Raw genomic sequence first — 12,967 nt, forward strand, 5'->3', positions numbered from 1 at the left:
CTGTCGTCTCCTCTGCTGGCGACAGTGGGCGAGGATCTGCAGTGTGCTCCCTCGCTCTACCGCTCTCTCTATCTCACTCACTCACCTCGCTCTCTCGTTTGCTCTTTCCGCTGCCTTACCCCCCCAACATTCTCATTACCTGTCTTGTCCCCCTCTCACTCTCCTCTTATAAAGGCCCGAGTACACCGCAATTGGCTCCGTTGCGCACTGTGGATTCGTATTTTAAACTCAGCCCCTGAAGCCAGATTCACTGACAAATATGAAATTTGCTAGGCACGAGTATCAGTTAATGAGCGAGCCCGGAAAAAGACTTAGGAAGCCGTGCCTGAAAAGATACCACAAGTCTGCCATTTTGATTTGAATCGCTTCTATTCTAGGGTCATTCCCGGACCCTTGAAAGACTCGTTTTGCGCAGGATTTTGTTTGCTGGCGAATTTGATACGCACAGGTAGTTGATTGCTTGTACGTCAATCTCATTGGATAGCAAGCTGTCAATCAGTGTGCTTTTACAAGCTCTGATTCTTTTTCTGTGCTCAAAATCCACCGGCGCTCGCTCAAACTCTTATCATTACGCGCTCAATAGTTTTTTTCCTGCGCTCAACATCCGTTTTTGCTCGCTCAGTTTTTTTTCTGCGCTCAAAATGTTTTTGGGCGCGCTCGCAATTGCGGCACAAATATAACGCCATATTAATACAGCCAGTGAACTAACATAGCAATTTTTATTTTTTATTTTTTATTTTTTGGGGGGGGGATAAACTACATTTTTTTCCTTCTGAGCGTCACGGGTATGCTTTAACAAAATTGCAATTGGTAGACATGCTTATTAGAAGAAAAATCTCGGATAAAAGATTGCTTCCAACTTTGTATATCTAGGCCTTTGCCTGGCACGCTTATTATTTTACACAGCTCATATTTCTCTCACTGGGCATGAGGAAGGAATGCCCGCTACCCAACTCTTTTTCCTCCGCTGGCTCTCTGCTCATCCTGAACTTGAGGGATGCGGGGGTGGGGGGAACAACAGGAGAACAGCGGGGGCCTGAGAACGGCTGTTCTCAAATCGGAAAGGCAGACGAGTGCGGCTCCATGCAGTGAAGGCGGAGGCTAGGTTGATGATGATGATGGCGGCGGCGGGTGGGAGCAAAAGACTGAAGCAAAAACACAGGCGGCAGTGCAAAGTGATAAAAGAATGAGGCAGTGACGGGGGTGTACGTTGTGAATTAATTCTTTCAGTTCAACGGCAATAACGAGCACACGAGCTGCGACCGACTTCAATTAGAAAATGACTTGTTGCAGACGTGTTGATTCATTAGCAAGCCGAGGGCGTCCCGTTCAGCCGCGTGTCTGCCCATTAAAAAACAATCAAAAAACCAGGCTGTGTTAAGCAAAACATGACACATAAATGGCTTTCGGCCATCAATGCCGACTGTATTTCCGTACTATAAGGCACGCCGGATCATAAGTCGCACCTTCAATGAATGGCCCATTCTAAAATCTTTTTCATGTATAATGCGCACTGTATTATAAGGTGCACAGAATAGAAGCTACAATAGTGGCTAAGTTTGTGTTGAGCCTCCACTTGATGGACAGAATGTCAACAAAATCATATAACTCATCAAAGACATGATAATTCTGATTATGACAATCAGAAATTATAAATGAAGATGATGTGTGGAACGTAATATCTGAAGAATGGGGAAAAAATAACTCTTGATAATATTAAAAGACTGTTTATCTCAATGCTAAGACGAACCAAAAGTTTAAAAGAACAAAATTATGATTCAACTAAATATTAAACTTCAATCTTTTTAAATCAGATTGCAAACAAAAACCTTTAAATATGTTGTTTTAAAAAGAGTTTATGATTTTTTTTTTAAATTACGCATTATTTTACAGAACTTTATTTTGTGCCTTGTCCCCTTATAAATTGCTTCAAAATTGGAGCATATATAGCATTTTAAAATTTCTAACCGTGTGTTATAAGAAAATAATTGTAAAAAATGCATTCATAACTGAAATACAGGGGTAAAAATGTACACGGCAATGAAGTTATTTTATTTTTTCGTTTTGAATTGAAAATTTGAGGTTTATGTACTGTACAAGGCGTACTGGATTATAAGGTGCACAGTCAGCTTCTGAAAAAAATTGAAGGCTTTTAGGTGCGCCTTAAAGTGCGGAAAATACGGCAATTGCATACAGCAAAAGAGGATCTATTGTATTTCTATTTACATTTCTCAAAACTCTATATTTTTTGTTGTTCTGGAGCTGTCCCGATAGTTTCGTAATTCTCAATGATATCCACTATTCACTTCTTGCAAGTGTCCAAGTTCCACATTTTAAAATCCAAAGTCCCCTGCAGTGGGTGTCCCAATACTTTTGGCCAGACTCCCCCCATGTGTCGAAGCTGAGAAATAATGCTCTCCTAATTGCAAACAGCTCGGAGTGGACCGAGCCAGTCAAGCAACAGATTGCATCTCGGACGAAAGGGCACAACTGCTTCTAGGTGCTAAATTTGCGTACACTGTAAAGATTTATCACATTCTGAGCAAGTGCTTAAAGTTTTGGATGCAAGCCATCGGGTTTGTTTAATTCAAGTGTTTGTTTTCTTCAGTGCCGCACAGGCCCTTGAGGAAAGGTCCTGTTTGCATATAACTCAATTATATAACGACACAACACACACGGGTTGGAGCCCTGTTTGCGACGGCACATTTTCTTCATTTTTCACTTCCTGTAGGTGTGACATTAGTTTTGTCTAATCCCTACATTTTCTTTACTTCCTCTATATGTCCCAAATCCTTTGTCCTAATTCCACATTTTCATACTTTCTCCATGTTTCCATTTCCTACTGTGTCTTTAGTCCAATGCTTTTCTCCAAAAGCATTTTTTTTCATGTTCTGTAGCTGTTTCAATACTGTTCTAATGTGTTCTTATGACTTTGTGCAAGTTTCTTACCGTCGGTTAGCCAAAAGAGTGGACCCCAGTTTACGGCGTCCCTGTCTTATGTTTTTTTCACATTACAAAGTGGAATACTACGTTTTTTTGTCCCCTCTTAATGGCATTCATCCCGTTTTACGGCATCAAGAACTGTCACGACCTGTGGGGTTGTCTGTGTTTATGTTGTTTTGCCTCCCTCTTCAGGTGTTTTTAGGTAATAGCTCTTATTTTCTGTTTGTGTCAAACTGCCTGTGCTGCAGGGCGTCACTGAGATGCTTATCTGCTATTGGTCGGTGTCACTAAAATGTCGTCACAGTGTCACTAGGATGCCGACATGCAAAAGACTTGATCTTGTGCTTACAATATCATATTTACTGTTATGTCACAGTCTAGGGGCCTAGGACACAACATGAGCAAAAGGCCCCGCCTTCCCCAACTCCCAAGCTGCCAGCAGACCAACCAGGTGTTTGGCAAACAAAAGATATATTTATTTACATAAAAAGGGGTTACGAAAATAGGAGCAATTAACTCAGGCTGAACCAAGGCCAAAACAACAAACAAACAGTCCTGTCTGGGAAATAACTAAGCTAACCTAACAAAAGAAACAACCAAAAGACAATATGCTTACCTCCCTAGCTTCCATAAACAGGAGAAAAGAAAAGGTACAACAAAAATGGCAGTTCACCCCTACTGCTCTGATTACACCAACAAATATCCTGACAAAACAACTGTGCGGCTGGTTGGGAGCGAAGGAGGACGAGGAGTCGTCCGCCATCTCGGCTCAATATAGTGCAGGTGTGCACTCGACAGCAGCCAATCATGGGCCACTGTGGCACACCTAGTTGCATAAGAGATGCAGGGAAACACAGGGGAAAAAGACCGAGACCCATGAGCGAACCCACCCGTAACATTTAGTGTGCATGTTAGAGCTTAATTCCAACTTTAATTGGTTAGCCATGGGTCCCACATTTTGTTCCAATGTATCAGTCCCAATATTTGTTTTCCTTTAACAAAAATGTCCCGTTACCTCCTTTCAGCATGTTCTTAAACCCTTGTGCTATATTTTGTCCATTACTTACTTCCTTACTTTACATCAAAGGCATTTCACATTAAAGGGAAATCATTGAAGGTGGACATTAGGGAGCTGAAATTTCACCCAGGTGGTGACAACATGTCAAAGTTCAAAATGGCACAACCACTTAGTTATTACAGTACCAGGAGTGTGCCATCCCTTGGCTAAAATACTGCCAGAATGAAGTGGGAGAAAATGACCAAAAAATGGTCAAAATACTGCACAAGTGTTAAGCATCCCTAAAACATTATTCTTAAACACATTTCCTTCATTTTCCACATCCAGTAAGGCACCCATTTTTTTTTGTTGGAATGCCTGTAGGTGTCCCAATATTTTGGCCATTGGTGTCTTAATACTTTTGTCAAAAATCTTGCTTAATTACCACTATGTTTTAATTTAGTGTTGGTGCACCAATACTTGAGTGTAAAATACACTTTTCTTACATTCAAAGGCATACGCCTGCACACAGCTAAAAGTGTTCTTTATCTTTGCATGGGCTCAGTATGAGTTGACAGTCTAACAATGGCGCAAAAGGGTCAGCCAATGGCGCAACAACATTAGGATGAGGCGGAAACGGGGGTAAAAAATGCAGATAAGGCTTTGCGCGTGGGGGTGGGACTTGCAGGGCAAAAAAATCAAAAGCAGAAGGCGCCATAATCTTTATCTGCGTGTGACAAATTGCTTCACAAATCAAATTTTACATTTCTCTGATTTGCCGGATTGAAAAAGGAGCGTCCCTTTTATGGACTGGACTTTTATGGACACAGATTACAGGCGTACTTACTCACATGCCTGTTTTAGTCATTTTTCAAACTCTAACAAAGGCTTAAAACCCTCACTCACTATTTTTAAAAGAAAAACCCAAACCTGGAACCAAAAACCTGCATTGAAAGTTTTGCTTGAAACCAGATTTTCAAATCCTAACTCTGGCTCAAACCGCAAATTTGAAACTAGTGATGAGCGAGTACTGATACCAAGTATCATAAGTGTAATTATAAATGAGAAAATTAACATTAAGAAATTGCTATATTAAAATATATACAAGGCTCAAAACAGGGACAAAGAGACTCAGCGACCGCTCTTTCACCAGAGCTAATAACGCATAATCCATTGCACTTTGTGAAACCATGATTATTCTATAATATTTATTCTATTATTTATTGTTCGTATGTATTTAATATGCAACCCCGAATTTCGTGTACCAGCTAACAGCATTTTATGATATTCGATTTGCTGTAGTTCTTAAGAATTATGTGATTCTTTTATGTTTTGTTTTTAAGATGAAAATCAACCAATTTTGTGTATTGACAATATTTGTGGTGTTGGTACTTAGTATCCAATCAGTGACTACTCATGAGTTCATTACTCATACTTGTATCAGTCTTAAACTGCGGTAAGGAACATCCGTATTCAAAACAACAAGCTTTGTTTGACACTAATTCTTGAATCTTTAACCCAGGTTTGGAAGTTGAATTTTGAACTCAAAATCTGAGAGATCTGAGATCCAAACCCCATATTTTTAACAAACGGTCCCGGTTCAAGAACCCTAATCCTTATTTTAACCCTAACCCATGACAGAGACATTTTACGACCTTACGACATGCTAAAAAGTATAAAAACTGTTGAATTTGTTGTGATACATTTTAAGACAGGCTTAGCAATTATACATGCGCAAAGGCAACGAGTTTTGAATTGTAGTCGCCTTGGATTCGGCACGAAGTGGTTTTTGTTCCCACGGTAAGACTTCACACTGCGCGTGATGCCATCTGGAAGCAAATATGTTGACAAGGTGTACAGTTCGTCTACAGAGCCACACACCACAAAGTCGCATGCATATTTATGACCATCTGTAGCGCTCCTGTTAAAATTCATATCAGATCGCATACATGTCAACGCAACCTCCAATTAAAATGACTGTACTGCTGCTGTATCGTTGATATGGCAATCGTTATACAACATTTCACTCCATTGAGAAACCAGGGGAAATGGCTTGAATGAATGGTGTCTTGTGGGTGCCTACTAGAAGTCTACTTGATTGCTGTATTTTGAATGGGTGAAGTAGCAATCACTGAGAACGAAAATGGGATACCTCCATTTATATCACTCTGCATTAGAGTCATTCAAAATTTAATGAGTGCAATAAAATTGCTTTATATGGCTGCCTGTTTTTTTTATTACATACTAATTTCTTCAGACTTATAGTTTTAGTATATATATATATATATATATATATATATATTATATATAAATAAATGAATGAAATGAAGACACACATTTGGAAAGAAACATGAAGCAGCAACTAATCAATTAAACTAATTATTTTTGGTTAATCAATGAATCGTTTGGCTCTTTTTTTATTTGAAACTGTCTAAATGTCTATTTCAGTCCAATAAATCAATAAAACCCGGTTTCCCAATAAAATAATTGACAGATTAATCGTCTAAAAGAATTCACATTTGCAGCTCTAAATCACATCTAATCTGCATTAATGGGCCAAAACAATGTTGTGGCAGGTGGGATCCGATCCTGAACCTGTGGCTAAATATATTGCCAAGCCACCTTTTAATCATGCATGAAAACAGAAACTGTCCAATGACGTCTTCTTGCACATTTCAAATCTCATGGCTGACATTTCAATCTATTATTCACAGCACATGATGATCTGTTTGTAATTTGCTAATTTGTCCCGTTTGTGTGTTTTTAATGGCTCTCCATTGTGGTTCAGGACCAAATTGCTAAATAACGACGTCTAACGATGCCTCGTAGTCCCGAATGTTATGGGCATACTCCTCTGGTGGGGATTTAAGGACTGGCATCGTGTGCAGGGAGTGACTCGTAATCGCCGTGTGCTGTAGATTCGCATGTGCTTTTGCTTTCTTGAATGCAAAGCATGGAAACTCCTAAGAGGTTGGGACAAGAAGACAGAAACGACGTAACAGTGAAAATGTCTAATGAAAGCATCGATCGTTCTGATATGGAAAGTTGTTTGAACATCGACTCAACATCCCCGATATCCATCTTAGAATAGGTTGGATTAGAATATTTTTTTTGTCATCGTATAGCACGTCTACAATGACATTTGTAGTGCTGCTCTGATTGGTGCATAGGAACAATTTCATGCGACTAGTGAAACAAAATGGCACCCAAGTTGACATGTGCAGCTAAGTACTTCCAGTAAAACGCTAATTGTCAACTAGTAGAATTTTATCATATCCTATGTGCTGTATTAATGATTCAGTGGAATACGTGTTTCACATGTTGGCTATTGTGGTTGATCAAATAATGGTGGGGTTAAAGTACCGTATTTTACGCACTATAAGGTGCACCGGATTATAAGGCGCACCCTCAATTATTGACATATTTTAAAACTTTTTCAATCACAATATAGTAATACTCAAAGTAATAACAATAACTCTAATAATGAAATGTCAATATGAGCAACCTTGTTCAACTGTAAACACACAAAAGAACCAGGTAATGCTTACTTTATTAGTTCAATCCCCATCTACGAATGCCAATCTCAATACTGATCCATATAAAAGGCGCACCTGATTATAAGCCGCACCATCAGCTTTTAAAAAAAAATAAGGCTTTTAGGTGCGCCTTATAGTGCGGAAAATACGGTATATGGGATCCATTCTTGTAAATTTGATTGTTTGAAGAAACAATGTGCTATGAATATTCATCATGCAATTAATGTGCATTGTTTTAATTAAAAAAAAAATTAACAGTCAGAGGTGGTCATTTTGCATTTTTTTGCTTCTTTGTCAGTAGTCAATCGTCAGTGCACCGCCCCTCCTTTAGTCATCATTGATCCGCCATTTTTTTCAAGCCAAAAATGTCCGTCCGTCAGTTAGTCAGCCAATCTCAGTCTTTTGCTTAATCCTGTCATCATCATGATCGCCAACCACCTCCTCACGTCATCATCGCTACCTCACCAAAACAATAATTATCTTTTAGTGCCAAACGTCTCAAAGTGACAAACAAAGCATAGATCTCGTTTAACTGTTAGAGGACAAACATCCAAAACCTCATTATTCCAGATGCGGCCCATGTGGCCCAGTACCAGGCCGCGGACCGGCGGTTGAGGACCCCTGCTTTCGAGTATCACGAGAATAGTGTGCCAGAGTACCACCGGCGAAACCAGACGTTTTAATGCATCAGTACCGCCGTAAAGTGGGGAACTTTTTAACGGCGTTTCGGTGAAACGCATTGTTTTCAGGCGTTTCGACCAATGCGGCGTTGCTAACACAAGCGCGGGGTTAAAACGGATTCAGATGTTCCTCGTTTGGAACAGATCCACCAGCGTGCTTTTACATTTTAGCTGTAAATCCCTGAAAATCCCTTGAGGAAGTTATGTTTTTACCCACATCTCTTAGCAGGATTACACACACAATAAATAGAAGACCAATTTTGAATCCAAATTTGTCTGCTGCGTCGCCGGAGCACTGGTGTGCTCCGTTTGTGTCGTAGTAAGGAGGATATGAGCTCTCGCCCATCTGTCGGTAGGATTATGTCAAATCTGTCGGGCAATACTTGGAGTGCGTGAGCACACACCCTTGTGGGAAGAACATGTCGGAATTTGGGGCAGATCACTTTGAATCGGCCCGAATAAATAAAATAAAACTCCACGCTGACTTTGGCGAAGATCACATCTCTCGCTCTCGCTCTCGCTCTCGATGTGTTACTTTTTTCACAGCAAGACGACAGCAGGATGAAGAAACTGGGACACCTTGGTGGAATGTGCTGTCTTCACTAGGTGTGTGTGTGCGCTTTAGTTTTTTGATGGGGCTCATGTTCCAGGTTTTTACTGTCGTTGTGAGGACCTTCTGGGGCCATTTCAAGGGGCCCCACTAGTCTAAACATCTTTATTAGGGTCAAGACTTGGTTTTAGAATTTAGGTATGAATTGGATTTTGGTTGAAGGCAGAGTAAGGGTTAGGGTTATGCTATCATTTGTGATAGTTAAGGGTAGCGTTAGGTGCTAGTAAATGCATTATGTCAATGGCATGGCCCCACTAAGATAATAAGACCTGTTTGTGTGTGTGGGTGTGTGTGCATCTGTGTGTTCCAAGAAGTTACACGACTGAGATGTTTGCTAGTCAATGATGAAAGTCGAGTTGCCATAAGTCACCAGTTATTTAATTCATATAAATATATTTTTGTATAGCCTTGTAGTAAAAAAAATAAAAATAAAAAATCAAGTCCACTAGCTAAACGCTAACGCAATGTAAAATGTCATAGAGTGGCTAATAAAGCTGGAATCAGTAGCTATTATCCATTAGGCAACAGATAACTGATGTGGACAGGAAATATATGAAAAAAAAATATATATTCTATTTCCCCAACTTACATTCACTTATTTGTGAAACTCTTCTTCATGAATTATCTCCATCGGTACTATACTGCCTCCTGGTGGCTGGCATGCTAGAAGGTTCACGCATGAACCCTTCATACACAAAGAGTTTAACTCTTAATCTTTTTTATTACTATGTTGTTACTCTAAGTCAGAAGTGCAAAAATAAATTGATTGACAACTAAGGACATAAATTGATCATTTATGATAATAATATTCATCTCTAAAAATTGTCCAAATCTTCAAAATTCAGCCTGTTGATGACAAAAAATAATCTCAGATGTATTTAGTCTTCTATGAAAAGAGACTGATTACCATTGTGCCAATTCAATATAAGATTAAGTGTTTACAAAGATATGTTTTACTTTAGAAAACAACAATCAATATTTTTGCCTATTTTCTGGCATGTTATGGTGTTTGAGTACTGTATTTTTTTTAAAAAGTTGCCAATTTTAACTAAATCTGATTTTATATTTATATACAATTGTTTGGAATTTCTATAGTGCTGCAATGGAATTAATCATTTGAGTTATGAGTGTTAAGAGTCACAAGCATAATTGTAGAACACAGCTCTCATCTCAGGTTACCACAGGGATTGGCGATTTTTTTTTTTTAATCATTCGAATTTGACAGGGTTATTAACAACTCTTCACTGGTGTGTGTCAAATTACCAAGACGTTTATTTTTGCTTTAGAGGGACATGAATGCCTCTGATCCCAACACAAGCCTTCAACGACAGAGAAATATTTGGAATTGCGCCACGGCCACATCCAGCTGCCCGCCCACTAGCCCCGATAAGCAGCTGGACTACACCGCCATAGCGTAGATAATGCATCATTTCATTTATACATCCCCTTTAAGGATTTATATAAGACCACAAAGCATGTCATTTAGATGGACTTTAACGTCAGGGATTGCCGTCATGCTAAATCCCAACAATAGCGCACGGCACACAACATGTATGGAACATGTGATTAATGTGATTTGTTTGACTACATTTCCAGTCAAAGCATGTAGAATTGGAGAGTGGTTGTTACACCAAAGAGGATTTGGTGCCAGATGGGAGGGACTTCGTGGAACAGATCGGAAATGATTGGACGTTGCTGGATTTGTAGCTGTTGGTGTGGAATTCACGAGATTGCATTTTTCTGCGACGTGATGACATTTCTGCACACTAGTAGAACTAAAGTATATGTTAGGTAGGTAGTGAGGCAAAACGGAACTAGTTAACGTCTGTGTAAAAATAAAGTCCAAAGAGATTTTTGTGTTAATTTTCTTTTTAAATATGATTTGAATGAATGAATCGCTTGCACATATTTTAACAAAACATTCAGCGATACCTGCGAGGTGACGGCATTCACTAAAATACGGGTAAACTATTGGAGTGCTTGTTTTACTCTGAACATTTTTCTATGTATGCTTCAGTGCAGAAGGAAGGAAGATAAATTTGCATGCAGTTTAATTTGCCCTTATTACACTAAATAGTTTATTATATTATCCACATCATCAATCATGGCCATTTTAGGCTTGGCAAAATGAACCAATATGATAGATGGTATCAATGGTAACATGCTTTTTTTTTATTCCTTTGCTCAATGGGAGGTCTCATTTTGTACGCTTTTCAAGCAAAGGTTTTGATGTTATTTTTTTGTTGTTGTTTTTTTGCGAATTGATTCAAGTTTTTTTTTGAACCGCAAAGTGTCCCGGGAGGTGAAGAGTCCCAGAAAATATGGGGCAGTATCATCATGAGTGAGAGAGTAGAGCAGAACGAGGTCATGTAAAGTACACTTGCTGCTTTTAGCACGACCATTCTGCCAAGCCACTGGCAATACAGGAATAAGGGGGGGGGGTTTACAAAAAAAAAAAAACCTGACCCACATGCCAAATTTCTCAGTGTCCTGCCAGCAATCCTCAGTGTGTGCCACACGAAAGTTGCCTCTGGACCGGCAGTCAAAAACATACGCATAGTGAGACAATAAACAGTCTGTTTTCTGTTTTGTTTTTTGTTTTTGTTTTTTTTTTTTTTTTTTTTTTGGGGGGGGGGGGGGGGGGAAAGGCATGCCAATTCAAAAACAACATCAGGAAAGGTCTACTTTACAACATAAAATCAATATAACTGTCATTAGGAACTAGCAACGTAACAATTCCATTTTTTCCCCCAGGTCAAGTATGAGTAAAAACATTGATATGGCATACTGATTCCACCATCAGTGTAAAAAAAAAAAAAAAAAAAAAAACGATGTGCAAGGCTTAATAATTAATAATTTGGCCGGGCTGGGCTTTGGTCGAGGGGTGCGCCAGGGTGAAGGAGTTATTTGCACATTTGCCTCAAAATTCAGAGGCAAAATTCATTTTCGATCGCAGCTCCAGCCTTCCTGTGTGGAATTTACATGTTCTCCCTGTGCCTGTGTGGGTTTTCTCGGGGTACTACCTTTTCCTCCCACATTTAAATCATACATGGAAGGTATATTATACACTCCAAATTCCCTTTGTCTGTGAGTGTGAATACTGTAGTAGTCTTTCCGATTGGCTGGAAACCGATTCATGGCGTACCCTGCCGAACGCCCCATTGCGCTGGGATAGGTTCCAGCACACCCACGACCCTAGAGAGGATAAGCATCTAAGGGGTGCGCCAGGGTGAAGAAGTTATTTGCACATTTGCCTCAAAATTCAGAGGCAAAATTCATTTTCAAGCGCAGCTCCAGCCTTCCTGTGTGGAATTTACATGTTCTCCCTGTGCCTGTGTGGGTTTTCTCGGGGTACTACCATTTCCTCCCACATTTAAATCATACATGGAAGGTATATTATACACTCCAAATTCCCTTTCTCTGTGAGTGTGAATACTGTAGTACTCTTTCCGATTGGCTGGAAACCGATTCACGGCGTACCCTGCCGAACGCCCCATTGCGCTGGGATAGGTTCCAGCACACCCACAACCCTAGAGAGGATAAGCAGCTAAGGAAACAGATTGCTTAAAAACCTTGGGAAATGCTGTTCAACGGTAAAAAATCATTACAGCGATACGCTACATGAGGTTTGCTTTCTTCAGTGTTTTTTTAAAGGATGGGGTGCGCTTCGGTGAAAATAGCAGCATTAGGGAGAATTAATTCAATAAATGCTTCCAGTGTTGGCACATAAGTATCAAACACAGAACTTGGCAATATGATGTAAATTTTATTGGCACATTTTGACCTGCGTAGTCACTGTTTTGATTTATGCCCAATAAAAGTAGATGCAAATAGCCGATGGGGTTCCTCAGGGCTTTCTGGATACAGGGTGCATGTGTGTGTGTGTGTTGAAGTTAAAAAGGTATTTTATTCAAGGGCCAAACAGGATGAGTTATTTTATGTAGCCTTATTAATCCTGACTCCTAGATTTACTTTTAGAAACAACACTAGGATGTCAAAGTAAACCAGGATTGATGTGCCATAAATGTCATTAACAGACTTGTCTTTAGAGTTTGTTTAAAATCCCCACCACAAAAAATATTCTAGTTGGAAATAGCCTTACTCAACCATTAAACATAAAAAAAAAGTTGTAATGTTCAAGGAAGAAAATGATAATTCACCAAATAACAACTTTATTCTGGTTGTATGACAATTTCACACA

Source organism: Hippichthys cyanospilos, chromosome 3, assembly GCF_059441005.1.
Source record: "Hippichthys cyanospilos isolate Australia breed blue-spotted pipefish chromosome 3, RoL_Hcya_1.0, whole genome shotgun sequence".
Lineage (NCBI taxonomy): Eukaryota > Metazoa > Chordata > Actinopteri > Syngnathiformes > Syngnathidae > Hippichthys > Hippichthys cyanospilos.